Here is a 12,564-nt window from a genome sequence, read left to right on the forward strand (position 1 = left end):
ACAAATAAACAAAAAAAAAGAAAAAACACCGTTGAACATTAAATATTTCAAATTACCATATGTAGCAGGTCTGACACCAAAACTATGCAAGACTCTAGAAAATAAAAATTTTAAAATTAGTATGAAATCTGATAATACAAATAAAAATCATTTATTCACGAGACTAAAAACAAAAACACCAAAAGACCTGAAATCCAATATTGTCTATTAAATACCATGTGCTGAATGTGAGAATATATATATATAGGGCAAACAGGCAGGTATCTCAAACAAAGAATTACTGAACATAGCAGGAATTATAAAAATATACACAACCCACTGAAAACAATGAAGAATCATACTAGAATTGTAGAACATCGCAAATCGTCCCTTCATACTTTTGATTTTGAGTCAGTCAGTATTATAGGGCAACAGACGATACTAAATAAAAAAAAGACTCCTGAACGAAATGATTGAAATAACAAAACATGGAACAAAATGCGTTTACAAAAGGTCGGATATTGAGAACTTACACACCTCATATTTCAATATAATAGAAAAAATCAAACAATAACTAACTTTGGAATCATTACCCGACTGCTTTTTCCAAATACAATTCTCATTTCTTTCTTGTTTTTTTTTAATTATAAAGAACAGTTCAGATTGTTAATCCCTTCGTGTCTGTGTTAACGTCTTTCAGGAACCTGTGTACGTATTTATATTTTATGTCGAAATTATCCACTTCACACTTCAACTCGGAAAGCCGCCCTAAATGTAAGTACTCATCAACGTTTTTTGTGAAGTGTTCGAAACTTTTAACGATTGTTACATTACATAATTTATTTTGTTTCTAACAGAACTGCTTTGTAAATTTCCATTTTAATATGTCTTGTTCTTATACTTCAGAGTCCTGAAGATGAAGCAATAGAGTTTCATAACGTCGACAATTTAGAAATTCGTTTTCTTTAACATTTTGATCGAATTCCCGCCAAGTTGACAATCAAAATCATATTTTTTAATGAAAACGAGATTAAAGGAGAGTACCTGTAAGACCAAATCTAGCAGGTCATCCATGACACATGCTGCCAAAATGGGACTTATCTTAGCTCCCATTGAAGTACCAAAAGTTTGTTTATACATTTTATCATTAAACGGGAAATATGTATTGTTTGAAAGGAACGTTATTAGTTGGAGGAATTCGTCTTTATGAATATCACAAAACTGACTAATAGTCGCAATTTTCTATCAATAGATCTAAGACAAGCATCTACGTAGAGGAAGATCTTCTTTTTGTAGATGATCACTTGGTGATCGAAACACGTGTCGAGATGTTAAAATAACGGTTTGGTGTTGTGCAAGAACTCCAGTGATATTCATACATATTCCTTGCCAAAAGAGGATTTCTATTTGCAAAAAATGCATTGGGAACGCATTGGTAACGCATTGGTACACGAAACGTCAGGCACGAAAACCTGCAGATCACAACCAGAAGTCCTGGAAAATAGCTTTTACATAATATTGAAATCATTCTCTATTATTTTCAGTTCACACTCCTTTTTCAATAAACATTTGCAAACATTTTTATAATCTTTGAATTGTTTCATTCGGAATAATTAACCTCCATGTCGTAATAAGCTTTGTTTATTTCATGTGCATAGAAAATGCGTATCTTAGATCTAATTGAGAAATTCTTTGTCGTGCTTTTTGTATCAAACAATATCAGTTATATTAATAATTGCATCGCTGGATTTAATCTTAACAATTGCACAGTTAGTTTAAACCGGAGCGCAATGGTAAAACAATATTTCAAGGCAGAAAGTAATTATATCAATGAGATTAGGAAATAGCTGTATATGACAGAGTTTCGATTTGAATGAAATAAATATTTCTGAATGAATGTATTCACCTGTCTTTGAGGAATTAATTAGCTGATTGCGTTATGACCTGCAGGGTAAAATCGATTTTGTTGAAGAAAACCACTATCTTTGTTAGCATTTTATTGTAAAAAAATGTCGCAAAATCGTGTTCGTTACACCAGTTATCTCAAGAACTACTGGACCGATTTTTATGATCGTTTGTTATGAAAATGTAACACACCAAAATCATAAAAATCGTTTGGAGTAGCAAAATAACCATCAGAACATTCGAAAACTCATGACAATAGATGAACATTAAACAAACCGACGATATTCAGTTGATTGTTTGTGATTGTGCACGCATTAATAATTGTTATCTTATAATATAAACAAAGTCACTGGAGTTTTTTCCCGACACCAAATCGTTATTTTTAACACCTCGACACGTGTTTCGATCACCAAGTGATCATCTTCAAAGAGGAAGATTAAAACTAAGAACTTGTGCGTGCTAAACCTATTTATGCAATAAAGGTAACTCATACAGGTAAACCATCCAGGCGTACCAACCATAGAGGTATACCAACCTAAATTAATTTTACAATTTAGCCTTATCTATTATTTTACAATATATGTTTATGTAAAACAATTTTCAGCTATATAAAAATTAATTTCACAATATTGCCTATCCGAGTTTATTTTTGCAATGTGTCCTTATGTAGTAATCAGTAAACCCAACAACATTTATTTTATTTTGACAAGCTATATAGTATGCTCTTTGGTATAGGTCCAACATAGTTATTCATAATATTATTGTGTTTACTTATTTCTACACTCTCATAGGCATCTAGTTGTCTGTTGTTGTTAACTTGTCTAACTAATCTTAATGAACTGAAGTCAATGGAATGGTTTTGTTGCAAAATATGATGGGCGACTGCTGATTTTTCAGGTCTTCCATATTTTAAGTGTGCTATGTGTTCCTTATATCTCATTCAATAATCTGACGATTTAGATCTGACGCAAACTCGCGGCCATTATTATAATGTGCAAAAAAAATTCGCCATTTTGAAATACTCAAACGCGTCAGATTAGGATATACTAGGTTCATCTTTATGTTTTAGACGTGCTGTCTCATAATCTGACGATTATCTAGAGGGATTCGCTTAATCTGACAAAAACAATATTTTTTTAATTTTTTTTTTTCAATTCATTGAACTTAATTAATTGAAAAGCTCAGGAAATAGCATGCAAATAAATAATAATGATAATAAATCATCTTTATTCACCTGAAGTAAGAACATACAGATTACAAAAAAAAAGAAAAAAAAAAGGTGAATAGGTGGAGTGTCAGCAGAGCTGTTTTTAAACTCAACCTTCGAGAAAAAATAAAATTTGAAATTACATACAGACAATTTCAAAAAGGATTATTATTCAGTAACCAAATCTTTTGTGTAAACGCATGAGCCATGGTCAGCATGAGGAAAGTGAACTACTCAAATAAATGCTCTTTGAGTCTATTTTAAAGTTTTTCAACGTGTAGGATCTGAATTCACTGGGCAGGAGAATCATTTAGTTGATCGAACCCAGTGAACAGAGGTCTCACATTCAAGTGAGCAAAACTGAAAGATTTAGACATTGAACTTTGATTCAGCGAAGAACAAAATAATAGTAATGCAATGAAATCAGTCTAATTCACAAGTGAGAAAATAAAATAAATGAATCGATACAAGTGTTACAAAAAAAAGACGAAAAAGCACTATCAACCACTTATTTATCTTGTTTAGTGGAATTAGTCTGGGTGTAATGGACTACATGTCTGAGATTTCGTTTGGCAGATGTCTCCTTGGGGGGAAAAACGATCTTTTCTTATTTTTGCTCCTTCGTCTTTATCCTCTGAGCACTTCTCGCTACACAAAACCTCAGGTTTCGTTTCCAAGTCTGTTAAAGAATAGGTATTTTTATTGATGACCAGTAGATTATTCCGTATAGTCGCTTTTATTCCGTTTGGCGGTATTGAGATGTTTCCTCAGTGACCTATGGACAAGCTGGTCTTTAGGGTAAAATATTTGTATTTATAAGAAAATAATTTTAAAAAAATGCTCAAAAAATTTATTTTTTTATAATCAATTGATTAATTAATGAAGAAAAGAGAAATGACACTTTCTATGTTTTTTACTACGACTTTTACTAACGTTACTGCAGTTTCGTCCTATAAGGACATTTTCAAACTCATACGATATATAATATAATATAATACAATACATTGTATAAGTTTGAAAATGTCCTTATAGGACGAAACTGCAGTAACGTTAGTTACAAATAAAAGTGGTAAAAAACATAGAAAGTTTAATTTCTCTTTTCTTCATTATGATTTCCTACCACGTAGTAACGGCGACATCCATCAATTAATTGATTAATAGATCATCATCTTCATCACAAACGAGTTTCTGTGATCAGCTGTGATGGCGTCATGGCAACAGAATTCAGAGTGGGGACGGAGTGAGAGAGTAATAGATAGAGAAAAAGTGAATAGAGAAACGAAAACTCGGAGAGGGAAATATAGGTATCACACAGCTGCACACATTGAACTTTATCGACGAATTTTTGTTATTACGGCTTGCGGAAATCGTCAGATTATATATTTTTCGTTATTCTTGAATTATTTCCTTCAAATTAAAAAAAAAATTAGCTACTCTCGAGAATGTCGAAATAACGTTATTCTTTCGCAACTTTGCTGCCCTCCCCTTTCTTTACGTCACTCTCAAATTGTCAGATTACTGGAATATACACTTGTTAGCAGGTAATTAACTCACCCTACCTTAATCTGACGCGCTCGAGAATTTCTGATGATCATTTTTTTTTACTAATCTGATCCTTTACCCCTCACAAGCGGCCTTATATATGGGCTCATATTTGGTGGAGGTACTTAACCGGGTACAAGGTATCCCCCTGTATATTAATCTGCCGCGCTTCAGTAAATCCTGAAATCCCCGCTTGGTCTCCTCTATTATTAGGGAAGTTGCGTAGATAATGCTTTTTGAGTGAGCGCAAATGAGAAAGTCCAAAGGAGTTGAGTTGGGTGATTTTGTAGGCCAACTGACAGGACCATGTGAGAAATATGTAGATTTCATAAATATCCTAACATACATGTTGTTTATTTCGATAATCAAACGTCATTTTCGGGCCAACCTGAAGTTGAAAGCAATTTCCCGTTACCTCAAATGGTGCCTATTCGTGGACATATTTGATTTGAATTGAAGGGGTTATATTTTTAGGAGTGATTAATTTTTGGAAAAGAAAGTTTTTGGCTTTCTACTACTCCATCTTGATACATAAAAAAGGATGAGGGAATCTTCCAAAGAAAGGAAGGAAGTAATCAAATTTGAAAATAAGTAACTCTATACGTGGATGTGTAGATCATGCAAATAAGTAACTTGTCACACACAAACTGAAAGAAAGTCCTCCTGAAACAGCTACTTTCATATAATCATTGAATTATACGAAAGAAAAAAATTCTTTCGAAACAAATTCTTCTATATGAACACTGAATTATACAGAAGATACTTTTCTCCACTCGGTTTGTATTTCAAACATTCGTTGTGGAATAAAAATCAGATATCATTCATATGAGTTCTACTTTAAATGAATGGTAACAAATTGCACTTACATGGAACACTGTCACCCTCACTGGTATACACCGATGTTTCGCCTTAAGACACTTGCCCTAAGGCTCTTCAGTACCAAATTGGATAACATTATAGAAAAGACACACACTTAATTCATGAATTATGAATTTTTAATGTCACGGAATAAGCCTGATCTGCTTATGTCATCGATGACATCGTAATGATATTCATTCACCTATTTGATTTAATCCCAGCCAAGAGGAATCTTATTTGAATTGAAGGGGTTATATTTTTTAGGAGTGATTAATTTTTGGGAAAGAAAGTTTTTGGCTTTCTACTAATCCATCTTGATACAAAAAAAAGAAGGATGAGGGAGTCTTCCAAAGAAAGGAAGGAAGTAATCAAATTTGAAAATAAGTAACTCTATACATGGATGTGTAGATCATGCAAATAAGTAACTTTCAGACACAAACTGAAAGAAAGTCCTCCTGAAACAGCTACTTTCATATAAACATTGAATTATACGAAAGAAAAAAAATTATTTCGAAACAAATTCTTCTATATGAACACTGAATTATACAGAAGATACTTTTCTCTACTCGGTTTGTATTTCAAACATTCGTTGTGGAATAAAATCAGATATCATTCATATAAGTTTTACTTGAAATGAATGGTAACAAATTGCACTTACATGGAAACTGTCACCCTCACTGGTATACACCGATGTTTCGCCTTAAGACACTTGCCCTAAGGCTCTTCAGTACCAAATTGGATAACATTATAGAATTACATTCATGAATTACGAATTTTCAATGTCACGGAATAAGCTTGATCTGCTTATGTCATCGATGACATCGTAATGATATTCATCCACCTATTTTGGAAGATTCCCTCATCCTTTTTTATGTATCAAGATGGAGCAGTAGAAAGCCAAAAACTTTCTTTCCCAAAAAAATATTTGATATTTAGAATTTTGTAAAAATAGATAAGGAAATGAAGAAAAGAAGGGGGGTGTGACATAAGTCTGTATATTGAATTACCTACCCTCCTATCCTTTCACGCTTCTCAAACTCCGCCCCTACGCCACTGTCGGGCTCACTCTATCTATTAGGACCGCGATCCACATAATCAGGGCCTGCTCGAGTCCGTAGGCCTCTTGGTACGGATTGCGGAAGCTGTACAAGGCGTGGTGCCGTGAAGATGCAAAAGTCTACTGCAATAGCTCTCGGGTCAGGTCATCGGAATATCTTGTTAAACACGCGTACAAAATCATTACTTACAAAAGGAATACACCTACCTCGCCGTTATGCCGGCCAGATATTGTTGTTGGCTTAGATCTGCTACGTTCAGAAGATGTACGAGATGCTTCCTCCTTCTCTGTAACAGGTCGTCATATACACTACAAAATGCAATATCATTTTGCTTTGGTTGAGCTGGGAATTTCATCAATAATATTTTTCCTCGCCGTCAATTGAATCGATTGGTGAAGTCATTATTCAAGTGTTCTGGGTAAGTTGAGTTGATAACTTTCCGGGCCGCCTATACTCCTTATGGTGAAGTTGAAAAATATTCATTATGAATATAAAACGCTAACAGAGTGCTCTAAAAAAATTGTGATTTCGTTATTATTCGTCACAGCGGTTCCGGCGGGTTTATAATACTTTGTATTCCTGACGAAAGATTTTATATGCTTCTGAGTCGCTTCATTACCTGCAGTGGCGGATAATGACATTCGTTCGAAAAATAGCGTAAATTTATTGAATATTACGTACTGTTATCAATGTCTTGAGTAAATTTAACTCATTCGTAACATAAAGTCGTAATTTCATGATCATGTTCATTTCATCTCATAATGTTGTCCAGATTGATACTGAAGAGGCAATAAGACAAGTGTCTCATTCCGAAACATCGGATGTCCGCCACTGCGGATGACAGTGTTCCATGTAAGTGAAATTTTACCTCTTTCATATACTATATTGTGTAGCAATCCTGTGAATGATGTCTGTTTCAATTCCATAATAGCAGGGGAGCCCACAATGCAAAATGGGGATTTACTCGAGCGTCATTGAGACATATTAGGTTGCAAAGCTTAGATGATACGAAGAAAAAAATGTTATATAATATATACCTTTTCATCGGTGGGGGAAGCGGCTATAGATTTTTAGATATGTAAAAAAATACTGTTGCATGGACACACTCGAGCGCGTCAGATATTGATAGCATCAATGTCCTACGTATTTTAAATAATGTTGGTATGTTAATCTGATCGTTTGCATGATGTTGGTGGCTGTACGTAAGGGTTAAAAGTGAAAAGAAACAAAATTTATTCGAGCGCATCAGATTTTCTAATGGGGTGCAACAAAAAAATAGCTCTCATCCAATAAATAATCTGACGATTTCGATCTGACGCAAACTCGCGGCCATTATCATAATGTGCATAAAAATTCGCCATTTTGAAATACTCAAGCGCGTCAGATTAAGTTATATATGGTTCATCTTCATGTTTTAGACGTGCTGTCTCATAATCTGACAATTATCTAGAGGGATTCGCTTAATCTGACAAAAACAATATTTTTTTTTTAATTTATTGAACTTAATTAGTTGAAAAGCTCAGGAAATAGCATGCAAATAAATGAGTGTTTTTTAAGTAGAATTACTTACTTAAGTAATTTTTTATAATTGATTGATTAATGAATAAAGAAAAGAGAAATGAAACTTTCTATGTTTTTAACCATTTTTATTTGTAACTAACGTTACTGCAGTTTCGTTCTATAAGGACATTTTCAAATTTATACAATATATAATGACATTTTCAAACTTATACAACATGGTAAAAAACATAGACAGTTTAATTTCTCTTTTCTACATTATGATTTCCTACTACGTAGTAACGGCTGCATCCATCAATTGATTGATTAATTAATCATCATCTTCATCACGAACGAGTCTCTGATCAGCTGTGATGGCGTCTTGACAGAATTCAGAGTGGGGACGGAGTGAGAGTGTAATAGATAGAGAAAAAATGAATAGAGAATAGAGGAATAGAAACTCGGAGAGGAAAATGTAGGTATCACACAGCTGCACGCAATAAACTCTATCGACGAATTTTTGTTATTTTGGCTTGCGGAAATCGTCAGATTATATATTTTTTGTTATCCTTGAATTATTTTCTTCAAAATAAAAAAAAGTAGCTGCACTCAAGAATGTCAAAATGACGTTATTTTTTCACAACTTTGCTGCCCTCCCTTTCTTTACGTCACTCTCAAATTGTCAGATTACTGGAATATACACTTTTTAGCAGGTTATTAACTCACCCTACCTTCATCTGACGCGCTCGAGAATTTCTGATGATCAATTTTTTTTTACTAATCTGATCCGTTATCCCTCACAGGCGGCCTTATATATGGGGCTCATATTTGGTGGAGGTACTTAACCGGGTACAAGGTATCCCCCTGCATATTAATCTGCCGCGCTTTAGTAAATCCCGAAATACCCACTTGGGCTCCCCTATTATAACGTCATTTGCAAATTGTTTATATAACCGCGGCAGACATCGTTTACTTTTCACATATAGTCCATACTTGAAGACTGGCTATGAATTAAATCATCTGAAGGAACAATTCCTTCAGGCCAGTCTCAACTCCCTGCACTTTAGGTTAATGGACTAACACCTATCAGAAAACAACCACTCCCCTGGCTAATACAACGAAGGGCAATGGATTATATCCGACAGGTGTCAGTGCAGGATTCTTCACTAAAGTTATTCCTGCATATGCTGTTGACGATACAACTGCCGCAATAGATTCTCAATTATTGGAACACACTTGCAGACCGGTTTCAGGCTGATTGGCCACTGGTCAGTGCAAGGTAGTTGTTTTTACCGACGATTGTTTTATCGTGATTGTGAATGCTTAATGCACACAAGAATTACATTAACTCTTGTGAAAAGATGGAATGAGAAAATTAAGTGGCACTGTAGACAACACAAGATTTATTCTAACTGTACTCTTACAAGGTTTGAAACGTAATGATATGATTTGCAATATTTTACATCGGTAGTTGGAGAAGTGGTTCAACTTGGTCATTGTGGGGAGAGGCTCGGATTAACATAGGTAGGAAAGGTCATAATATTTCCAAGATAAGGGATACAAGGAACAATTAAAGAATTGAAAATCTAGCTATATGTAGCTTACAATATTTACGTGAAAGAAGGCCTAAATATACGTGTTGCTATGGTAAAGATATTCGAAAATATTGAATTTTATTAGGATAAGTGGATTAGAAACCCATGCATTAAAATTCCAACTGGAAAACCTCTATTGGGAGACCCTTGAGAACAATGAAAAACTAAATAACTTAAACAAGATTAGTTAACAAAAATAAAAATAATGCCATAAAACAATCTGTTTTCTTGTAGAAGTTTCAGAGCTGGCAACTCTAGGCTAAATACTAAAATTCAAGATTCTCAATTCACCTAAAAAAATAATAATTTCGAAAGCAAGATTTTGAGATCAAACAGTAGTGTCTATCATCAACATAAAGTCGATGATTTTCGATAATTGAAAATCGATTTCCTTCAGAGTATCATTCCTCGAACTAGGCTGAAGCGGACAACAAACGACATGTTTGTCATCGCTTCATCTGCCTGTGAACGAGGTAATCAACCGCATATCCGAAATTTTCCCAATCCCTCTCATAAGGAGAGAAAACTTTTCACATATAGTCAAAGGGCATACTTGAAGACTAGCCAGGGGAGCAGTTGTTTTCTGATAAGTGTCAGTCCATTAACCTACAGTGTAGGGAGTTGAAACTGCCCTGAACGAATTGTTCCTTTAGAATGAAATTAGAATGAAAATGTTTTTTACCACTTTTAATTGTAACAAACGTTACTGCAGTTTCGTCCTATATGGACATTCTCAAACTCTTACAATAAACTAACAATGATTCTTTACATTCGCCAATATATATCATTCAGGTACTTGATTGAGTACCTGAATTTACAGTTCACAATGCGGATGTGCCAATTTTAAAACCGGAGAGAAAATTAATCTGTGAGTGAATTTCCGGCTTTGTTTCCTGACTAACTTCTGGATAGTATCTGCGTTGAAACCATTATTATGACCTATCTGTGTAATTGTATCAATTTCCCTAGCTAGATTGTCTGCAGACAAAGGCAGTGCGAATGCTCTGTGCAACATTGAGTTGTAGACTGCTAATTTATGACTGTCTTGATGGAAAGAATCGCTTGGGATGGTGATGTCTGTATAGCTAAGTTTTCTGAAAACATTGAACTCGAATTTATTCTGATTGTGTGTAATGGCCAGGTCTAAGAAATTCATCTGTTTCTCTATCTCTGTTTCGAGTGTGAACTGAATGTTGCTATTGAGATTGTTCATGAATGTCAGCTGTCGTGTAGTACCTCTGAAACAGGCAAGAATAGCGTCTACATATCTGTACCAAAAATGAATATGTTTTTTACCCAGGTCGGAGTTTACTATAGTGGTTTCCAAGTTGTTCATAAATATGTTTGCTAAAAGTGGACTATGGGGTGAGCCCATTTGGGAAACCTGAATCCTGTGAATTTGTTGTTGAACTGTAGGTAGCTCTGATTCAGGCACACATCGAAAGCTGTTGAAACTTCAAAGAAAGCGATATGGTCTACTTTGCCTTGATCTAATATGTCTAAAATGAGGGGCTTACACTTGTTGTACGGTATGTTGGAGAACATACTTATCCACTATTTCTTGAAAAGGAAATCAGATAACCTGGCATGTGGTGTTTTCTACTGTAGTCAGTGAATTTTTAATGCTGTGAGGGGGCGAAATTGGTAATATTTTTGAACAAGTTGTTAAGACGTATCCCTAGTTCTTTTACCGGACTGTTTACATACGAAATTACCGGTCCTATGGGGTCTTACTGGTCTTTAGATGATTTGATTCATCGTTTATTTGGAAACTCTACCTGAAATGGAACTAACAAGTTTTGTAGAGAATCTATTCATCAGATAGTTTTTTGAGATAATTCGCACGTGATTTTGAAATCGAAATTAATATTCAATTCTGGTGGAGCGGAACTATCTTGATTTGCAAAAATGTGTCCAGCATGATTTTAAGCTTCCAATTTGAGAAATTTCATGTCTTTTAATGAATTATTTGTATCACATGAAACTGAAACGTCTTTTCAATAGGAAATTTCCTGATTCAGCATAAAAACTGTGAATTGTATATTTGAAAGGTCAATTACAACTTTCATCGCAGCTATCTAAAAATTGTTTTCCTTTCGCAGATGTTTCTCTAGTCACGGTAGTGAGAAAAATCGCGTTAATTTCATTTCGATTCGCTGGATGCAAGTATCCATTAGCGATTGTTCAGCACGTGCTGCATCAGGTGCATTTTTCATAACAAAACAATGGAACACACACGTGCATTACTTATTAGGGAATAGCGAGCTTAGTAAGCCGTGCAATCCCGGTGCATGTCTTATCAAATCCAAGTAGGTCAGACGTCATTTGATTTCAACATCCGATGCGAAATTGTTGGCGATGGCGAAACAGGGATCTACTTGCGCTACTTGATGTTCATATACAGTATGTCTCAGTAAGTTGTAACTATATGAAGGGGTGGAAGACCAAACAGATTTTCTTTCCTAAAAACTAATCTCCTGAAAATATTATCTTTTCAATTGCCATAGCTGTGATGAAATCAACTGAACGGATGAATTTATACGCGATCTATTAAAAAAAACACAAGGATAATCCAATGCATGGGGTTTTATCCAATAACATTGAATACCTTGGCTTATCAAAGCGCCTGACTTTTGCTTTCCTCGGGTCGAATGAGCTGAAGTCGGAAACTGAGGGGTTCATCATCGCTTACCAGGATGCTCTTGCTTTCAGCATGTCCAGCATATGCGGTCTCGGCCTATATCCATCGACATAACGCGGCCCTAAGAGTGCTATATTATCATCTGCGGCACTCTTACGGAATTGACGAGACACCTACGCTCCGGGGAACATGGAATCCGTTGTAGGAAACAAGAAGTGCCGAATTTATTGGAACTGTTCGTTCCCCACCCTCAGACTCATGCAAGCCAATAAGCCTGATGTA

General features: G+C 34.9%; 1 long non-coding RNA gene across 1 annotated transcript in view; it reads left to right on the forward strand.

The window, feature by feature from the left end:
* The first annotated feature begins 584 nt into the window (after positions 1–584).
* LOC141482587 (uncharacterized) overlaps positions 585–12,564 on the forward strand; it is a 62,715-nt gene continuing 50,735 nt past the window's right edge. Inside the window, exon 1 of the long non-coding RNA XR_012465603.1 lies at positions 585–753. This is a non-coding gene — a long non-coding RNA (uncharacterized lncRNA). The remainder of the gene's footprint in view (positions 754–12,564) is intronic.

This window comes from Leptinotarsa decemlineata, unplaced genomic scaffold (assembly GCF_025532065.1).
Source record: "Leptinotarsa decemlineata unplaced genomic scaffold, Ldec_3_MD MMD2_tig00001393_RagTag_RagTag, whole genome shotgun sequence".
NCBI classification, from domain to species: domain Eukaryota; kingdom Metazoa; phylum Arthropoda; class Insecta; order Coleoptera; family Chrysomelidae; genus Leptinotarsa; species Leptinotarsa decemlineata.